This window comes from Corvus brachyrhynchos, unplaced genomic scaffold (assembly GCF_000691975.1).
Source record: "Corvus brachyrhynchos isolate BGI_N302 unplaced genomic scaffold, ASM69197v1 scaffold121, whole genome shotgun sequence".
NCBI lineage: Eukaryota > Metazoa > Chordata > Aves > Passeriformes > Corvidae > Corvus > Corvus brachyrhynchos.
In genome coordinates this window covers 2,113,708-2,135,839 of record NW_008236445.1, presented here as the reverse complement: position 1 = coordinate 2,135,839, position 22,132 = coordinate 2,113,708, and positions in this window count along the sequence as shown.

Here is a 22,132-nt window from a genome sequence, read left to right as displayed (position 1 = left end):
GTATCCTTCCCTTTTCTCACATACCAGCTCATCCTTCCTTCTTCCTGATTTAGTTTCAATATTAGACCTGGTGAAAGAGAAGATGCTCTGTTTTAAGTTACCAATTGAAAATGAATCTACAAATGCAGAATAGAAACACAAAATATGAGGGTAGGAGGGAAAAGAAGAGAAAGAGGACCCTAAAGAAAACCTGTACAAAGAAAGTTTAGGTGCTGAATAATAACATGCAAAACCAAAATAAAATGATCATTGTTGCAATGGCACGGGAAATAAAAAGCAATAATTGAATTTTGAAACTTTATAGTAGATCACACTCCTTTTATAAACACTGCTGGCCAGAGCTGTGTGAGTCTGCAGCCAGAATTAGGTTATGCCCCTGCAGGAGGATGTCTGATGGCAGCACAGAAACAGACTCACACCAGCTGTACCCTTTCACTGCATTGCCATGCCTTTCTAAGCATCATCACAAGCTGCCCAGACTGCCAGAGACCCTGACATGAAGACATGAAGACTGGCGTCCCAGCTATTCCATGGCATGGTAGCCAACACAGCAAAGGTAATCTGGGTTCCTCAGCACAAAACTCTGGCAGCTTATCTGTGGAGCTGTTTTGCCTTCATGCCCTTAGAGTGTTGAGGGTGTGACCTTATGTTCATAATGTAAACAAGAACCACTGTCTCACATGCATTAAGATTTCCTCTATACTCAGATGCAGTTTATTCCCAATGAAGAGAACAAAAGTCCAACCTCACAGATTTTTCCATTGAAAAAGGCTTTTTATGAAAAATCACTTGAACTGGAAGTATTTTTCTTCGAACAAAAATTATCTAAATGGCTAACTTGCTGTCACTCTGTTTATTTAGGAGAATGACATTGGCCCAGGAAGCCAAATAAGTGCTTGGGAACAGAGTACAAAAATATCTCAGAGAAACATTGGCTGAGCTTAACTGCTGATGTAAAAGCATGCGAGACTGTCGAGCCCAGCTGAGCTGTAGTTCCTTATGAGAGCTGTAAATTTGGACTAATATCTTTAGCGAGTGAAGCTGGCTCAATGCATTGTGCAACTTGTCCCTTATTTAATATAAGTGCAATAGCTTTAATTTATCCCAGATGTCACCAAGTGGTGGGACCAGCACTTTTGCTACTATGGTATGAAATGCACTAACACCTTCATTAGAGGAAGAGTATCAGCATGGTATTACTCTTCCAGAAGGTGGTTACCTTCTGTTTCAGCCTCTAGAAATACATTGTACAAACCTACATTCCAGGTGCTCTGGCTGACAGCCTTCTCACTTGGAAGGGGTTTTGAAGTCGTCTTCTGTTCAGTAGGAGGGCATTTTGTACAATGATGCACATACTTCACAGTTCTTTTAGCAAAAGTAGCAAAAGTTGTCTCTAACAAAGCTCTTTGTGAATGATGACAATGCAATGCAGCCTGAATACTTGAAATTTTCCCATTGACTCACAAATACAATTTGACTGGATAGGAATGTGTTGGAGATGGCTCAGGACAGCAAGGAAATTCTTCTGAACCTACATGCACCAGCAGTGCAAAGAAATGATTTGGTTGTGTCATCAAGTCTTCAGGTTTTAAAAACGTTTGAGGGAAGATATGATAGCTGGTTTCGAGTAGGTATTTGTTGTCAAGATGCATTTGAGACACTTGTTCAAATAGACTACTGTTCATGTAATCATTTTGGTCCAGCAGACATAATTATGCCTGGTGCAACAGTAGCTAAAGGAACAACAATGAATGAATGAAGATGCTGTTCTCCATTTTTTCCATTCTACCTGTGGCTGAGACAACCTATCACAGAGCACGGCAGAAGAAATTCTCTACTCGGTCACATCTTAAATTCCTCTCAAATGCAGTTAAGTCCTTTGTTTTTCAAGCCCTCCCTTTCTTCCGTGTTTTGCTTCACTCCACATCTAGGCAGTGCTACCAACCAAATATAGGTAACCGAAGACTTCATTTTGGAAAGCAAATGTTACTTCCAACTCTTCTCGGAGTTCGTAATGTCCAAACATGTACAGGGATGTAGGCTTAAAAAAAGCCCCTTTTTACATACTCCCATGCTTGGCATCACATGTAGACTATTCCTACCTTCCAAGTGAAATAACAGAAACCATTGGAACAGTTATAAATTTCTACACTATCGCAAGATTGTATGGTGAGTTTCACTTCTTTTAAACCCTTTTCCAAAAATGAGACTCAGATGAACAGGAGCCAAAGACACCAAGTCCTACAAACAGCTTTCTATTTTCAGATAATAGCCAGTTTAACTAGAAAGACATATTTCAGTACAAAACAGACCTCCCTCCAGTTTCTACATTATCCTTAAAGACTTCGGTTTAAGGGAGCGTTCCGTATTTTAAATTAAGGTCTGGATTGTGCCGCTCCACTTTAGATCTACTGGGACATTGCTGTTCCTCTCTGAGTCCCCTGCCCTGCAACTCAGCAGGTGTTTATTCAGCTCCCATCATCCTTCAGGCCCCAATGTGACCTCACAGCCATACACATGAAGACCTGGCCTTGTAAAAAAACTCCAGGGGATCTGGCTTCTAATACATCAAGATTTGAAATGCAGGCATTTTTCCAACAGAAATTAACAGGAAGCTGTTATTTTGATTACAGAATGGCTTAGTGGTACAGAGTGTAAAGCAATTCAAAACTTCCTAAAACTTCCTGATGACAGTTTCTTTTAAATAACTTCTCTTGGAAGTGGCTTTTGCTGCAACACCCATAAATTTCAAATATAGGCAAGCTCATACTGGGCCCGGTTCAATTTTGACCCCGGAAGCAAGATGGGTCACACTGCTATCACAGTGGAGAACTTGAAGAGGCAAGGGTGTATTCTCCCTTCCCAGCAAGACCATCAGGACAGAGCTGGGCTCTGAGGATACTGTAACCTCACCAGTGCAGAGTCTGCAGATACTGTTTGGTTGGCCCTGTTCCCAACTGGGAGGCAGCTGAGAGTCAACATTTATTGGTGCAAAAGCGGCATTACAGTGCAACAGCTGAATTGCTCTCTTTCTTCATTACTCTTGCATAATGTTGTTGGCTTTTGTCACTATTAGGTTTTAATTTTATAAGGAAGGACGCTACTGTGCTTTGGTCCTTGAGTGGCCTGCCAGAGAACATGTATTTTACAAGACTTGAAGGAGGAACTTGGTAGCATTTCCTGATATGGGGATTACTAAACCAAGCTTGTATGGGAGTTGATGTAAGTGAAAGGACTCAGAAGCACATGGAGTTTTTGTATGTGCTCTAGAAAGAGAGTTCAGGCAGTGCCAGACATTGGGGCCACATTAATTGCTCAGCGTGCAGGGTACAGAAAACATGGTTGCATGGGGCAGCCTTGTATATCAGTTTTAAGTTTACCTTATTGGCAGCCATCTCCAACTGAAACAAGATTCAGAAAAGAGACCTTAGATTATTTAGAAATTTTCTGCTCCATTCTCCATTCTTTCTGCTTTGACAAAGAAATAGTTCTTCCAGATTCAGCACAATAATGCCTTTCTTTTACAAACCTTCTGCTTCTCCCCACCCTGCAACCCCCCACACCTCCCCTGAAAAAAAAGATAATACTTTCTCTATTATTAAAAAGCAAACAATAGTCACATATCAAAACCAGAGTGTAATTGGTTTATGAAATGGGTTATTTGGCAAAATAGACTGCAATTGCTAGAGACAGGATTTAGTGGTACAAAAGAAGCCCATTCAATTTGGGTTTTTAAGGTTTTCACACATTTCAGCTGCCACAAATCTGCTCTGCTGTCAGAGAGGCTCCTTTGATCTTTATTTACACTGGTGTTTTAATATAAAACCTGTTCAAAGAATATCTAAAAACACACTTTTTTCTTTCTATAGAGATGATATGTGAGAGGAACCGAAAGTTTCTGGCAGGTGAGAAGAGTTGAAAAGAAGTCTCTATTCAACAAGGACCAGGAAGTCAGCTTTATTTTCCTCTTATATCAACATATATTGACAGTGATTCTATTGTAGGTAACAAAGTAAAACCTTCATAAAATACTTGTAGGTGTGACCCTTCATTCAGGCTTGAATGAAAACCCAGAAAAGGCCATGCTGTGGCACAACATTTTAGAAGAGTGGTAAAAGATGTCTTGGCATCATCATGGAGGCCTGAACCAGATAAATTATTAGATTACTATGGGTTGTTTTTGGTTTTTTTTTTTTTTAACATGGCATTATTGTATCATCTCTGTTTATTTTTCACTCTACCATTTATCCTCTTAGATTTTACCACAGATGAAGGGAGCAATCATAAAGGCCAGCTGTGGCCAAGGGATGCTCTTTCCATCTATAGAAGCAGTGAAGAGCAAGGTCTGCTCTGCGTGGAGGGTGGGTAGAGAGGAGGAATGGACACACACCACTGTCAGGGCTTCTTTTAACCTGGGTCTTCATCATGGATGGAGAAAAGTCAAAGCATGGCAAGCAAGGGTTGGTCTTTGGGCTCTATTAACAGAAGAGGAGAATTCAGAAAGAAAATTGCAGAATAGGAGTTTTGGATAGGAAAGAGAAGTAAGTGGACTCTAGAAGGGCAACTTGAGCAACTTTCCATAAGGGAAGATTAAGCTAGGTGCAGGAGACGCTGTGGTGAGTCTCTTATCTTGAGTTTATCAGCTCTGAAAATGACCCCCATACATTCCATGCTGTGTCATTTTGAACTTAAGCCAATGCTTAAATTGTATGACAGAAGCAATTTCAGTGGGGGAGCACTATAATCATTGCTGCACCATCAGTGGAAGAAAGAGTTGGAGGAAATTTCAAAGACAAAAAACCCCTACATATTTCACAGCTTTTAGGAAGGTAATTTCCATACTGTCATCTGGGACAGAACGTCTACAATGTGTTACTTGAATTACCTGGTATAGAACACCAGTTCTGTAGCTCCTTTTACTGATGGAGGAAAATGAATTGATTTCTTCTTCATTCCACTGTTTGCTGAAGTGGGTTTAATAAATTAGATCCCAGAGAGAGTCTATGATGTGTTTTTAAACAAACATACTGAAGTATAGCTTAACCTCAGTGATCATTTATTGCCATGTTTATTGAGCACGACAATAGATTAGATAATTACAGCCAAGGAGTTCCTCATTTCACCAGAACTGTTTGCATTAAATTTCGGGTTTATTAAAAGGCATTCTTCAGGGGAAATATGAAATCCCATTCCTTAAAGTTTGAATTTTGCTATAATTTTTTTACTTTTTAAGATGAACTATAGCAAGGAATCTTCATTTAAGACTCTTACAGTGCTCATTTTAAAAATTTTATTCAACTTTGTATGTGGGAGCAGAGGTGGTAATGAATAAAAGGTGTGGGGTAATGTTGGGAGGGGATGGTGAGCAGAAGTAACATGAGCAGTAAAATAAGAAGAAACCTAATAATACCTAGCAACCTAATGGAAAAAAATGTGCATGGCAACAGAAAGGAAGGACTTAGCTGCAACAAGAACACTTGCCAGGAAAGGCAGACAAAGAGAAAGAAAATTCATAACCTAACAAGCCTCAGAAATGGGGGGTGGGAAGGAGCAAGAATGAATAGTTTAGAAACCTGGAAAAGCAAGCCAGCTAAAACTTGTCCTGCACAAAACCAGCAAAGAGCTTTACTACTTTTCATAGCTATCAGTAAGGATGTGCATTGACTTTTTATGATCAAAGCAGATGTAACAAATGTGTGGTCAAACTTGCCATTATACTTCGACCTTCAAGAGGAAAATTGAACTCAAATAATTCTGTTACAAAAACATGAGGCCCATTACCTGAGTTAGAAGAAAATATGCATTTATGTTCCTCATAGAACAGGACCTACCTTGTCCTACCAAGGTAGGACAAGGTAGGTCTCAGGTTTCTGAGAGTGTAGACAAAATTCAGCTAGTAAACAGCAGCAATGCACTATCAGAAAGTGGAGATTTAGATTAGCTGGTAGCAGAGGAGCATGAGCAAATTCTTCCTGCCAATTAGATGTGCCTATGGGGCAGCTTAGCTGGGGGTTTAACACACTGGCATCATGTTGTTGGAAACAGAACAAGGTGCTCACCATCACAGCACAAGAGAGGACATTTGCCCTCACTCCCATTTAGAGCAATGGTATTGAAAACCTGTTTGAAAAGAGTTCTTTGATAGCATCACTCATGGCAATAGTTACTTGCAGATGAATTTTCGGCTATGCTAATCTTGGCAGCAAATGCCATGTAATCTCAAACCTTTTCAAAATTCTACTCATTGCAACAAAGGTAAGAGAGGTTAGCATAAGAGAATTGAAAATAAAATATCACAAAATGAAAAAGTAATTTATACTTCCCTGGGACTTTAGACTGAGAAGCTTTAATCATAATCATATGGCTATTGCACCATGGGACTGTGGGGCAGAGCCAGGATTGTTTCAGTGGCCTAATTATATGCATGTGGAGAGTCTTCATTATTTGGGATAACTGCAAGAGTGATGATGTACCAGAAAGTCAATTACCATGAGTTATTTTGGACATCTTCACTCTCTTTGGAAATCCTTTTTCAATTTTTTTTTTAAATTTAGCTGTGGCAACAGCTTTTTAAGTAGAAAATAATCTTGAAATATTCCTCAGAAACCACAGTTATTTCTTCATTTCCCCAGGAAAGTTGAAACTTCAATATCCTGAACATTTTGAATGACACTTTCAAATGCAGGACTGAGGAAGATGTTAGACCTGGGGCATAAGTAAGAGATTAGTAGTTTATAAAACTAAGCTCCAGTTTAGTTAGCAATATATAAAATTGAAACTCCACTCCCCTCTAGCTGCTGGAAAGGAAAAGGAGCTTGCTGCTTTTTTTCCCAATTTCAGGAGACTTCTTTAATTAAAAAAAAAGGCTTTAAATTTTTTATAGTCTGCCCCAACTTTGAAGTTATCTTTGTTTACAGCTTTACTGCTGTCTTGAGTTTGTAACCTACTAATCTGACCTCAATCACAGGTCCCTCCTTTGCCATTATTTTATATGGACTTTGAATGAGTAACATGGTGGCCAGCAGTCTCTCTGTCTTGTCTGGTTTATTGCAGCTGGATCTCTGCTCACTAAGTATTGTCTGAGCTGTTTGTACAGAGTCCAGGAAGCATTTTCTGACCCACTTCTGCTATCTCAGCTCTCTGCAGAGCAGCAGCACTGTGCATAGGTAACCTCTGCTCCTTGATGGCTCTTTTTATTTTTTACTCCTTTTGTATGGCTTTATGGGAGCCTTGGGAAGAAATAATGCTTTGATAAAACAATGGTAGTAATTTAAATGTAATGGTCTTTGCTGGTTTCCTTATTTCAGACTCAAAGGAAGTGTATGATTAGGGTAATGATTTTCATTTAATGTATTATTAATTTTTATGCAAAAAGATGCACTCAATTATTTCTGTGTGAAAGAACTTTCATTTCACAGGTGTGGGAAGTTATTCTTCTGGATTCCAAGTAAACACTTATTTCATTTTTAGTTCTTAAGAAAAATGATACATTTATTCTTCAACATTTCTGGACATTGACAACAACATAGCAAAGGTTCTTTTTTGAATTCTGCTACAGCATATTGGAGCATTGTGAAAGAATTACACTTCCTTATGGGCTTTTCAGTTTCCATATGCCTTCTGTTTCCTGGCTTCAGCTTCTCTAGGATAGCTCATGTTCCAGAGAATGAAGAAATAATTTTTGGCCACTTCTCTCTTGTAAAAACAAAATCATCTGATCTTTCTGATAGGTGGGCTGGGAGTTCCAAAAATATTCTTTGTTAGTTTTGGTTATCGTAGTCTTAACACATTTCATAAGATTTACTGGATGTTCATTCCTCAACGCAATGTTTATTTCCTAAGTCACCAAAGGCTTTTTAATATCCTAGGCATGAATTATCTGTATTTAGTGCCTCATCATTACTGTACAGATTACCTTCTACCAGTGACAGAATCGTGTCCCTATGACATGGTCTCCTTATGAATTGGACAGTTCATGGGCATAAACAGTTTTCTTTTCCTAGCATTTGCTAAAGGCGATGGTCCTCAACCTAGAGCCTCTTGCCGTAAGAGTGAAAAATTCAAGTGTGATGTTATTATATTTCCCCAACGACTCAAGATGCACCAGGAAAATACACCCTCTTCAGTTTATCTGTCATAGGAACTACCTTTCCTGGATAATATTTGGCCAATGGCCTCTACATGATGTTTTCCAGTGGTTTGTGATGGTTTTGTACCCTTGAAATAGCTAAAACTGAAAGACAGAACTGTTCCATAATGGAAAGCCAGCATCAAGCACCTCTTTTTTAATCCAAACTTATTCTTCTCCTTCTTTCAGAACCTTCATGACAAAGTTGGTTTCGTAAAGTCTCTTTCAGATGCATTATTCTCTTGCTCCATCTGCTTCACAGCTTGGTGAAGAAGGTTGTTTAGTTTTGCTTATTATTGAAAAAGGCATTTCTGAGTTTCAGTGCTGTCATCATGTAGCATTTCAAGAGCAGAACGTAACAGAATCTGAGAGATTCCAATAAAACCTAAGATTTGTCAGATCTCTCACAGCATACCTGGGTCTTTCATCTATTTTGATCTAGATACTCCCTTGAAGTTTTAGTTTCCCTGGGACTGTCCAAATTTCTTCAGAAGCCAACAGATTCCTAATTAAGAGGATCTGAGTTTTCCTCAGCTTCAGTATGCCTATGTTTAGTCCAATATCCACCCCTGAATATTTGCTTTGCAGTGTTATAGTCTGACTTGCTGTGGCATTACCATGTGGTATGGTCTTTTCATAGGACATATACTAAATTCAAATTTGGTCTTCGACAGGGGGAATTCTGTTCAGAGATTTTATGCAAATATCAGCTTCTGCTATAAAACTTAGGTTGTTCTAAAAATTTTCTTGATATTTACAGGACTGCTGGTCTACTCATCAGTGTATAAGTCCTTTTCTTTGCTGGCTTGCCACTAGTCTCATGACTTCCCCATCATCACCTGCACATCAGCACCATGAAATACATCTTTATAGTCCATTAAAATTCCTAACAGGGCCTTAATTGACTCTACTTTTTCCTCTCAATTTTGCTTTGCAGTAAAATATGTGATAAGAAGCAATGCATAGAAGAGCTGCTACCACTTCCAGAAATGTTTCGTTGTGAACAAGAAACTTGTGTTTGCCTGTTGGCACCATCATAGTGCATAGTGTATCCCTAGTAGCTGCATTTCTCAAGTCAAACACTGTTTGCATCCTTGCACACAACTCCACTGGATGCTTCTGCCTGGTCGGCACACACATGCCTTACTCAGCTTTGTTTGCTTCTTAATTAGATTTTATTCCTCGCTGTGAGTCTCACTAGCCCCCGACCATATGTCTTTTAAAGCACATGCTGGATTATAAAGTAACAGGCCTACTTATTTCTATAAGAAAACCCTTTTCAGTAGGCACAGGGAGCACTCCAGCTAAATACAGAACAGCATGTTTTCTTGGAGACTTCTGTAAGTTGTGTTCCTCTTCCCAAGTTCTTTGAAAACGGCTCCTGTCTTTTTCCTGCCTATATCCTCAGTGACTAACAGTAAAATGACAATTTATTGCTCTTAACAGTACTAACTCTTAATCATTGATGCTAAGTGATTTCTCAGTGTATCTAATTGAATATAGATTTTTTTTTTACCCCCACAGTATTTCAAGGGCTAGAAATGTTGATTCTCACTGAAATTCTCTTGTCAGACTCTTGACTTGGGCTTTGCAGCTACCTGCCTAATCAGTGAGTTAACCTGAATGAGAGAGAAAGCTTCTAGCTCTCACATCAGAGCTTATCTCATAGGAACTGGTATCTTTATGTCCATTTTACAAGCAGGATGTGAGAAGACAGTGTCAAACAAAACAGATAACACCTGTTTGGTCAATATGAAATGTGGGTTAGATTTGTATTAGCTACATTAGATTTTGTAATACCTGCTCTACCACAGAGACAGGAAATGTGTCAACTTGCTGTTGCATGGAAGTACTGTGGTAAAAATTCAGGTTTTAAGAGCTGCACTGCAGTCATCTGCCCCCAGGAGAAAATCACTTTTTTAGGTGTGGGTGGCTTTGTTCAAATAACAGTGTCCACTTTTTACCAGAAATGGGGACTTCCGTCGGAATTCAACATTAGAAGTTATCTTGGCAATCAGCTTTGATTTTAAAAACGTTTTTCCATGTAAATCACAGTTAGTCTGTGATTTTTTTCCTGACATTTCCCTCATTTGTCCCCTTTTTAAAAAACCTTTGATATTTAGACAGATTACATATGTCATCCAGAGCTTATGCCATGGACAGAAATGAAAGCAAGAAAGAATAGATTGGTCCCAAGGCACTGAGTCAAAACTAAAAGCCAAATTATTTAACTAAAATTACACAGATGAAAAAGTGAAAAATCAAAGTATTAAAATTAGAAATAGAATGGACAATAAAAAAGCCAATACAAATTGTATGTGAAGCTGATTAGCCCATCTACTCCAAGGATACCAATGAGCATCAGGGATATTCAGCGCCACACAGTCTCGGTAAGACTTAAATATTACTGGAAACCCCTACATCCTCCACTTCCAGCCTCAGGTCATGGTTTCTCTCTGGTGCATATTCTTGACTGTGGCTCGAGTTCTTGCTGTGCAGCTGCCCTTGTTAAAAGCAGATGCAATTTATCAACTGAGCAGCCCTCCCCTGCCAGTAGGTCATGGCAGGTACAGTTGATAAACAGAACAAGCAGAGCCCAGTGTTTCTTCTCCTGGAGCTCCCAGTGCAGCCCTGAGCTGCACAGCCACCCACAGTACTCAGCTCTGCTCCAGAGGAGGGCTGGCTGCCCTTAGGTGCATTTCACTCCACGGGCAGATGTCCTTGGTGTGACCAGGAGAGTTATACATTTGCGTGGCACAGGCCTTGGAGGAGCCATACATCTGTATGGCACCTTCCTCCCTGCTGGCTCCATGGGGACTCAGAGCAGGGGCCTCCTCCAAAGGACTCCTGCCAGAGACACATCTGGATTACCTCACATGAGGAGATACTCTTTGAGGCATACCTAAGCACAGTCTCCTAAGCATTTACAAGGGATTTCTTCTTCATACAAGCCCTCAGCAGCCTGTTCTTTCCACACAGGCACAAAGCCTCTAAAAAGCCACAGCTTGCCCAGTGCTGTGCCAACAACTCTGACATCAGTGCTGACTACTATGTTTGTCTGAAATGCCATCATCATCAAAAGATGGGTTGTGAGATGTTAGTTAGGTTATAAAAACTTTCTCTTTACTGAAATGGGACAGAAAGTGGAAGAGACAGAGTAACAACTACAAAAAAATTTCATGCAGTTTCTCCTTGCTTGCTCTCTCAGATATCCTCAATAGCTGGTTGTAACAATAAAGGATAGAAATAAAGTCATAGATACTTTATTATGAAAATCTAAAAATAATCAAACCCCTTAGATAACTATGTAAGCAGAAAAACAAAATTCATGTTTTTCTCTCAGTCTTAACTCCTGAGGACTTCACAGAGACACTTAACCAGAAGGACTCTTTGTGGTAGTTCAGTGATGTGTTTACCACTAAAATCAGAGGACAACAAAAATGGCTGACTGTGGATACTAAAAAGCTAGAAGCAGAGGAATTTTCCATCTTTCTGCAGCATCCTATGAAGTTTTCCTTTCTCACGCAAGCTAGCTGAAAACAGTTTGAGGTTTTTGTAAACCAAGACTTTATCTAACACCTGCTGACTTGTTTTTCGGTATTGTTATGGTACATTGGAAGGTTATTTTGAAATGGGTGTTGTGGAGTCTCAGCCAATCATTCTGGTAGGTGGTTGATCAAGGTACCAATAATGTCATGCCATTCTTGCGGACCAAGTTATATAAACGGATTTATAATTAATTAAATAAGCCCATTTCTCCTTGGACTTGATTTCTGTGTCGTTCCTCTCTCCATCCCCAGTACAACAGCGACAGCTGGTAAAGAACTTAATTCAATTTATGACAAAACTGGTGGAAGTAATCCAAGAATGCCTAATTTTCACTTTTCCATTGTGGTGGTTTGGGGAATTTTTCCTTTATGCACCCTTCCCTGGCAGGTTCATTGTTTGTGTCTTTTACAGAGCTGAAATCTGCTTCCTTTTAGGTTTGCTTTCCTCTGCTCATTTCCCTCCCACCTTTCGTATCCTTTTTACTTTTTCTCCCTTACTATTTCTGTCCCTCTTCCCACCTCATGCATGTACAGGCACACACACATGACCAGATACTCAGAGTCCTTTTGATATTTCCTTTTCTTCCCTCTTATCCCTTGTTTTTCCTGTGAGACAGCCAAGCCAAAAATGCCACAAGAACAGCTTGTGCTCATGATATGTTAATACTACAAGAGCAGTCACAGTCACTGTATTTTCACCGAGACACAGATGATGAGTCTTTTTCCACTGACCACAGAGGTTTCTGCTTCCTGAAATTCAAAATTCTATCCTGCTTCCTCTTCTGTCACTTAAAGTAGCACAGCTGCTCCCTAGCTGGATGAAGACAAGTTTCAGAAGGGCTATAATTCCCAGATGCATATGTCCATGGCAAAAGTGCAGGTTAAAAAGCAGTGATCCAACAAATGTTCACCTAATCACACTAAGTATCTCATAAACACGGAACAAGACAGCACCTGTCTGTCACAAAGTATTTGTAATGTGAATTAATCTAAGTAGATGGCGAGACACACAATGGATACAGATAGAAATGATCAGTCAAAGAGAGCAGTGAGAATTATTTGTCCATGATAGGAGCCAGGCTCGACACATCTGCACTGTAAACAGTTTGAGAGAGCCAGATGCTCAACTCTTGACAAGATGAATTCTTCCATGATAGTTTTTATGTTTATAGAACACATTAAAACATTAACAAAGAAAAGAGAAAAATGTCTGTTGAACTCATTCCCTGGGAGGTTAGATTCCTCCTCTACCTCCTTTGCCCTGAGAGTCTTTTTCTGCAGGTTGAAAAACCTGCACACCTTGTGCCAACTTTTAATTGAAGGCATGTATGTCTTCAAGATTTCATCCTGAAATCTGCTTCTCTTTAACGTGGGAGAGGTATTTGATGATGTTCTTTTTTTGGAATACACATTTTAAGTAAAATTTATGAATCTCCTGTCCACATCCAATTTCAGCAACCATATTCCAGTTCTAACATGCAGGTGAAGAGACATTCATGTCTGACACCTCTTTTTACAGCACAAATTTTGTAGTTTACCTTACCTTTCAAACAGAACCAGCTGTTCAATCCTCCAAACAAAAGTGCAATGAGACAACCTCATGGTCTGGCACAGATCCCTGAAAGTGGCCTGCCATTAAAACATGTAAAAGTGAAGTCAGAATCATACACCTGGGAACAATTTATGTTGCAAGGGACCACTGGAGGCCATCGAGTCCATATCCCACTCAAAGCAGGCCTGTAGCTTTGAAGTTAGAGCCTAAAAGCTGATTTACAAGGAATAGTACAGGAAGCTGCAATACAGAGACAGAGATAGAAATGTATCACTACTGCTGGATGCAGAAGGAAGTTAAACTACAATGGATAGCAGAAAAAGGGAAGAGTAGGAGTCAAAAGGGTGCAGACATAGTAACACACTTATTTTCCTACAAGCCAGATATTTTTCCTCTCCAGCACCAGAAGTGAAGCTTCCTGAATACACTCCTGTTGTTAACACTTCTCTAATTTTGCCAGAAAGCACTAACAGGCTGTAGTATCAGGTAGAAGAGGAAGGAGGGAGAAAGGGAAGTACTGAAAAGAGACTTATTCCCTGAACCGCCATCTCAGTATATGAGGACCATGACCACCATAACTGCTGCATGCATTGGAGCTTTATCTACCACTTGCACGTCAGTTGCTAAAGGCTATTTGAGGCATTCGCAGTTGTCCAGTTTTCTGCCATCATTCTGGGGTAAAAGATGATGCAACACTGGAAGCCAGGATAGAAAGAGGCAGGAGGATGGGGATTGGTGAAGTCACACTGAACAGGTCTTGGTAGCTGGACATAGACACTTCTATATTCCAGGAGAATCCGGACCGTGTAGCCAAGTACACTGGTCGTTGGATATAAATTCCCACTGACGGGCAACTTCTGAGTCATGCCTGCACTTATTTTTGGGCAATGAATCCTGTTAGATTTGAGCAAAGCTTTTAATTCTGTAATCTCATCCCTAGAAGTTAAACCTGGCCAGGATGTTGGCAGTGACGCTCAGAAGAACTTGTCTCTGCTCTTTCCCAAGCCCAAAATTTGCAGGTGAAAGAAGAGAGAAGACCTACCCATTATGGCAGAACCTTCACGTCCTCCTGCCTACCTGTAAGGTCAGCACGGAGAAAGGAGGGGAGGGGGGCATCTCTCTCTCTGACAGCAGTGCTGATTGACTTCTCCAGGAGGTAGGAACGTGCAGAAGGCAGTCATGCTGGGATGTTACTTCCCACTCCCTGAAGGCTAAAGTTTCTCTGTCACATCAAGACTGGCTCCAGCAGGAGCCAAAATAACATTGCATGTGGTGAAATAATGGATACTCTGTGTAAGGTGGGAGTGCTGCTGTGCCAGGTCAGCTCTAATCAGACCATTCTGCTAGTGGCTTTGCAATGAATCATTCGGTTACTGGAAAGGCAGAAATTAAATGGTGCTTTTTGCATCTTTCTCTAAAAACTGCCCACGTAGGAAACAGCACGATACAAGGGGGAAAGGAGACCAAGCTGTGGGAAGGAGGAGTGTGAAGCAGGCACCAGGATATCCCTCTGTGCACACAGCTGAAAAAATCTAGCCGCTGTGGGAAAAACTTTGAAAATACTTGTTTTTAAAGAGAAGTCATTTTTGCTCAATTAGAACATGGTCCTCGTATTATTACCCAGCATGCAGCACATTAAAAAAAAAAAAAAAAGGCTTGTACTTTCAAAGTATTTCTTCAGGGGAGATCAAAATGCTCCATGAAGAAATGGCAGCAGATAAAAGAGCACAGCAAAGCTTCTGAACAGACATTTTCAGTTACGTTTTTTGTCAGCAAATAATTTGTTTAAACTGCAGACTGTCACAAACAGAGGACAAATAAATGATTTATGCTGTGCATAAAACTGCAAAAGCATCACTCAAGTTCACTGTTTTCTAGTAATGCAAATACGTAAATTTCACAGATGGCTTCTGTCTAAAGAATCTATGGCATCCTTTACTACTCTCTGGGCTCTGCAAGGGAAGAATACAGGATACTAGTTATGAAGAACGATAACGCCATAAAAATGGGAAATGATGCAAGGGCAATGAAGGAAATGAAATATGTTTTCACAGTAATCTCAGGCTATCATAACTCCACAGTTTGGGTTACAGAGATACGCATTTCAAGCAAGAATAATAAAATTCTTTGTAATAGTGTGCATGAACTTAATCACAAAATTTTGGGAGAAAAAAATCATCAGACATTGGAACTTTTCAAACTTCAAAGAAAAAGTCTTCATAAGATATTTCTTAATCCTTGCAGAAGGAGTATTTCAAAATACTCCTTTTTGTCATGGTTGACTTTGCTTTTTGTGTCCTAGCTACCAAAATTTGTATTCTTGGGCAGCTCCTGCCATTTCATCCCAGATGAGGGTGGCTTGTAATTCTTATACAAACTAAGTTTTTATTTTTAATCACAAGCTGACTAATTAATTTTCCAACAAAAATGAATTCTTTCTTCAGTTCCCTCAGCTACTTTCTTTTGCCATGTTTCAAGGAACAAATACCTGCAAACTGAGCTGCAAGCTACATACTGCTCATCCCCAAATGTTGGGCTTTACCTCTTCCTCTTTCTCTCTAATAGTTTCTATTTCAGTCCAGGGTAAGTGGAATGAAACAAGAACTTCAAACTCTAGCCCAAAGGCCAGCACTCCCCTTTTTAGCCATCTGTGAAACATTTCCTATTTTAAGTACATGTGTTGGCCTTATCACTTCAGTGCCATAACCTTATTGAAGATTTTCAGCTCTGCTCTATCTGCAGGGATATAACCGGCTGCTATCCACCTGGGAACTCAGAGGAGGGCTTAAAAATTGTGACTTGTTCAGGTTCAGGATGAAGATTTGACTCGGGAACTGAAAATTCTGACAGCCTGCAGCATGGCAGGAGGGCAGCGGGTGCCCCTATGTCACCCTGCCAGATGGGGTTGATCTCCACATGACACTTAAACTCTTTGTATGAGACTGTTGTCAGGAGAGAAGGGACACCCTGGCAACTCAGTTCCAAAGGTTCCCAGCTGAAACTGAAAATGGCTGTAACTTCCAGCAGCAGTTACACCCCAGTGCAGGGACACAGCGTGTCTACGTGCAGCAGAAAGGAAAGGCTGAGTATTATCTCTGTTCTGTGCTTGGCCCCTCACTCTCTGTTTCTGCAGCCTAAAATAATCTGTCCTCATAAGATATGAGACTTAGTAGGCCACCAGCTGCATGACAAAAAGGAGGCAACATTAGCCCTTTTTCCTTGTTATGTCCTTTCTAAAGTGTGAATACTTGACTTATAGTGATTTTCATGATGCTTTGATGCCTGCACATCTATGTCTATGTAGAAATGTTTATTTGGCAATGGGGGAAAAAAAAATAATAGAAAAAAAAAAAAAAGAAAAAAAAAAAAAAGAAAAAAAAAAAAAAGAAAAAAAAAAAAAAGAAAAAAAAAAAAAAGAAAAAAAAAAAAAAGAAAAAAAAAAAAAAGAAAAAAAAAAAAAAGAAAAAAAAAAAAAAGAAAAAAAAAAAAAAGTTGTTTTCTGAGGTTTTGGCAAAGTCATGTAAAAGCTTTTTCCTGACCAAAACCAGCAATCTGGAGTACAAGATAAAACCAGTTCAGAAGAGGGAAAACCAAAAGATTAGATAGCTGATATCCAGTTTCCTGTTTTCCTCCACCATCACAGAACAAAAAAGAGGTGAATTTTTCTGAAAGACAGGAAACCATGTAAGGCAGTTTGGCGGGTCAAGAATTGAAGGTCCTAACAATGTGTTTGGACATACTAGAATATACCTTTGCATATTCTGATGTAGTAATGGTGTTTTGTGTGCAATATAAACATGGTTAAATGCACACATGCTGTGTGCACAGATATAACAGCAAGAAATTCTAACACCAAGTGCATAAATAACTGTGTATGATTGCACTGAAGAAGGAGAAAGTAAGGGTCAGATAAAGTGGATAACTACTGTCTATCTATGTACATGCTGAGAAAATTTCCTGCCACATACCATAGTGTTTTACCTTCCACTTACTAGGAAGCTTGTGTGGTTTCATTTCCTGATCCTGTTCCTGTGTACACAGATGTTAACCTCACTCATGTGCTTTCAGTGTGGCTGGAAACAGCCATGGAAATGAAAGCAAATAGAAGTGAAAAGGAGGTGGAGCTGACACTATGACAGCTCTCACAGAATATTACAAACATTCCCAGTGCTCAAGGCATACCAATGTCCACAGAGTCAGATCCACTACAGCATCAACTGCTCTGAATTCAGCCCCATGTCTGTGAGAACCATTGCACATTCTTCCACACCAGCACAGCTTTTCAGTGTTGGAGTCACTGTGATTGTAAGAAATCTACATATTTTAACTTCACTTTTGTGGCTTCAGAGTGTTAGAAATTTCGTCTTTTTAAATATTTGATTTTGAAAGTCACTGCAAGGAAATTACTATATCAAAACAGAAGGAAGAACTCATGCCTTTTTCTATTTAATGTTGTAAACCGGAGAGTAACTATGAAAAGTAGGGCTCAGAGCTTATCCTTCTCTAGTCTTTGGATTACTCCTGATTCCCATATAGTGGAAAAATCCTCAGCTGATGCTGCTAGTCCTTTTACTGAGCACAGGGTAAGAAGTGATGCTGGAGTACAGCAACCATCAGTTAACCTGGCCCTTACCTGCAAAGGCAAGTGAAAACTGCCCCACTGACCTTTATAACACAAAGACTTCCAAGAAGAAAAAGTTGCATGCACTCAGCTCACTAGAGAGGAGACAAAACAGGAATGCTGTGTTTCCACAAACAGAGACACACTGTTAGCATTCAAAGAAGGCTGCTGGGCTTTGTAAAAGCCTGGGCTTCCTTGCCAAGCAGAACGTGTTCTCCATCTTCCATAAAAGTATATAAATCTGTTTCAGCCAGTCTTCCTTTCTGAGAGTTTTCCAGATTCCAGTGTCTTGGTGTAAATTATTTTGCACTAAAAAAGTTAAGGTTTGCTTCTGTTATTTTGCATCATTTCGTGTATATTGTCTTACATTAAACTGACCCAAATCTTTCATTCCTTAGCAGGACAGGGAAAATTGGCTGAGGGGAAAAATGAGAGATGACCCAGTTCATGAACCACTGAATTCACTTGTGAAGAAAACATGATTTGTTTCATTAGATTTCATTCTTGTCAAAGACAAAGATACAGTAATCAAATCACTTTTGCAGTGTCCTCTGTGAGTACAAGACTAAACCCAATGGTTATCCAGAGCTAAATTTTGGTATGAAAATATGACACAGGAAAGTTTAGCCTCAGTCGTGCATTTAGAAAGCATGGGGTGAACAATGATTTGAGTATGATATTTCTCTAAAATAATGAAAACTATTTTAATATTAGCACTGAAATTTATGGCTCCTTAATTGCTGTATTAATTTTTAATTTAAAAGTAGATTCAGTAATGCACAACCTACTTCTGCAAAGCATTTTTGGGGTAGAGGGAGGTTAGGCTTACAAACCAAGTCAGCAAAAAGTTTTCATGGTCCCAGTGACAGAACACAAGATACATCTAAATGCAGTCAAAGACAATCTGCCATTGAGACAGAAACTCTCGAGAGTGTTTTAACCACCCTAGTAGCCACGACAACAACAAATGTAGCAGAATCTACCCCAGACCTTGGGTGAATGCCAAAGTGGTGCTTAACCCCCGCTTAATTTTATCCTGCTGCTTGCAGACCCTAAACCAGATTACACCTGTCTTGGCTGTGAGCAGGTTTTTGACTGCCACATGGCATCCATTTCTTAGGATGTACATCTAGTCCCTGAAGGGGAAGGAAGAAATGCAGGTGCTGCCAAGCTGCCTCCACGTGCGCAGGGAGGCCTTGCTCCGCAGGGCGCTTAGTGGGATCGTCACCGCTCCAGTCTGGAAGGAATAAGTGAGGGTGCTCCTCAGGCAGTGAGCAACCACACACATTCCTTCCAGAGCTACAAGTGGCATGTGCAGCCTTGTCATGTTTTCCTTTTTCTAACTGTTGTGTCTTGGATCAATGAGGCCACTTGCTTGAAGGACTAAAGAAATCGTGAACAGTATTTGGAGTTGAAAGCAAGAATATTTTTGTGAGAGAGTCTTGGCAGCTTGTCTGGGTACAGAAAACAGAAAATTTCTCTCTGAGTAACAAATCATCAGATGACCTGTTACTACCTACTAAGGTGTAACCACCAAGACTCATTTTTTCAGAAAAACTTGTAATGTGTAGGAGGCTGGCAGAAATGCTTCAAGAGTATCTTTTCTAATACCATTGAAAACAATTTGTCATCTTGCAGCAAGCGCAAAGTAACCCTGTTAGATTTCTGATTAGTAACTGAGACTGGTCCTTGGAGTTTCCTTTGGGGTCAGAACTGAAAGTTAGCTCCCCTGGGTACCAGAGAATGACATAATATCCACCAGAGCTGCCAAGAGCTGTTTTCAAGAAGAAATATCTAACACTGTTTCTTCAAATCCAGCCTTGTCCACAGTCTAACAAATACTCATGTGCCTATTGGCCCAGTGAGAGATGTTGCCTGTGGTTTGTGGAGAATTTGTATAACAAATATTGAAGTATAAGATATACTTAAAGTAAAAAAAAAAAAAAAAATAGTCTTTCAAAGACTGTTAAGAGTTTCTGGAGAAGAGGGACCATGAAAACTTGTATTATTTAGCTGAACAGGAAATTTAAAACTCGAGTAACCAGCCCACTGTGCACCAAGCCTTGAAATGTCAAGAGAACTCATTCAGACATATAAAAAGCACATGACTGATATATTAGTCTGTTTGAATAGCAAAGGAACAGAGAATTAAAAGACAATACTTGTGCCTTTTCCAGAGGTTCAGGAGGAACCCAACACTGCCTTTTTATTATGCTGACTTTATTCCATCTGAATATAGAGGAGAATTTTTGCAGGTTTGAAAGAATATTTTTTTTTGCTGTCTCAAATGCAATGTGTCCTGGGAATTCTGTGTAAGCCTGCACAGAAAAAGATTCAGAAGAAAAATAATGCCTTACTCTTCTTTCTGCCTTCCTGCTAATGACCACACCTCTGTATTCCTAGGATAATGCAAGTGTATCTTTTCAGAGGCAAATGGTGATTGATAAAAACTTTGTAAAAAACTCCATAGCCATTTCTCTGCCAGCAGCAACACATCCATATATAGCAGTGATGTGGGCAGTGTTTTCAAATCACATGAGGATCTGGGGATGGGAAATAATGTTCAGTCAAAGAGCAAACAATTTTATACAGTAGCAGTAGAAAATTGGATTATACTTTTTCCAAAGGTAATCAAATCCAGGACAAGTATCCTTGAAGGATCTAGGAGCTGTTAAGATTGTGGTGGGAATTAGATTCGTTCTTCTACCTTTTGTTCCATGGATTATGCAAAAGGTAACAGAGCTTGCCTTACAATTTTGAGCTTCTGTACTAAAAATGAAAATGATTGCCATCTCCTTTCTAGGCTGTTTTACTAAATACTGCAAAGAAAAGCTTCATGATTTAATTTACTGAACTTGTCAGGCTGTATCAGAAATACAAAGGAGACTAGCTGTAAAAATCTTCATTAAAGATAGGGAAGAGAAAGTACTGCCTGCAACACTGCCTTGGTGTTTATTGCTCAGCACAGAAAAATGGTTGTACTTAAAAACCACATCAACCCAGAAAATCAGAAGGCACTTCTTGTTTCCTGCTCAAGGGACTCAATGGAAAGAAGAGTCTGAACCAATGCCTGAAAATGGAAGAACTATGACATGAACATCTTGAAGAGAAAAACCCAACAAAAATGCTTGACATCATGTTCCACAGAATAATGAGTAATCTGGTGTTACTGGATTCACAACATTTGAGATTCTCAAAACATTTGATATTTGCACTGAGCATGTCAAGTTATCCCAGCACTGATTTGGCAATAAAGGACAAGGATTTAGTTTTATCAGAAATATAGCCTAATATCTGCAAACTTGTGTGTTTTAACATTGATTACATAGCACCATTCAAATGCAAAATGTACTTATTACAAACATTCTTTGGTAAACATCATTAAATAACTGCAAGCATCAAAGCACAAAATGTGATGTCTCATTTCAAAACTTTTATAAACTGTGGTATTGCCTTCAAAAGTATGGTTTTAAGGAAACTATTAGGAAATTGCTCTGCAAAAGCTAATCTGCCCCTACTGAAAAAGAAGTAGCATTTCTATTTGGTGGGTTTTGATAAATATTCTGGGTTTATAGAGGCTCCTCTTTTTATTAGTCCAGGAAAGAAACAAAAGCTTTCACAGTATTGTGTTTAGTCCAACACTGCAGCTGAAAAAAATAATGCTGATAACAAGCATATAATTTCTCATTTAGATTTCCAAAATTTATAGTATTACAAGATTTTCATGTGGTTTTTTGTCTTTTCAGCCTGTCATTCTTTGGTAACAAGTGTTGACACTAAGAACTATGGATTCCTATGAGGGCTTCAAGGAACTGGGAATACAATACAGCAATATTTAGGTAGAGAAGAGTCTTCGGAGTTTCTTCAGTTTATCAGTTTCTAAGGGTGATCTGATCTCCCTGTTTTATTATTCTGTGTTGTTGGTTAGTTAAATTAATTTAGTTATGCATTAATATTTATGTGTCTCACTGTTCATTGTTAGAGTGTGTGAGCTGTTACCTTCGGCAGAGAGCTTCATGTTAAACTTGTGAATTTGGACAGCTGTCAAACTTTGTGGCCCTGCTCACATTTCTCCCTAAATCCTGTGTTTCTCCCAATACCCTGACTTCAAAGGTGCACTACGGGTTTTTTTGTATTTCACGGTAGACATGACATACAGCATTTTGTTGGATGGATATCTCAATGGATTCATGGCATGCAACTGCTTTCTTGGATGTCCCAGCAGGGCTGTTGGGGCTCTTGACACCACAGAGAAGCAGCTGATGGGAACTCTCATCTAGGGG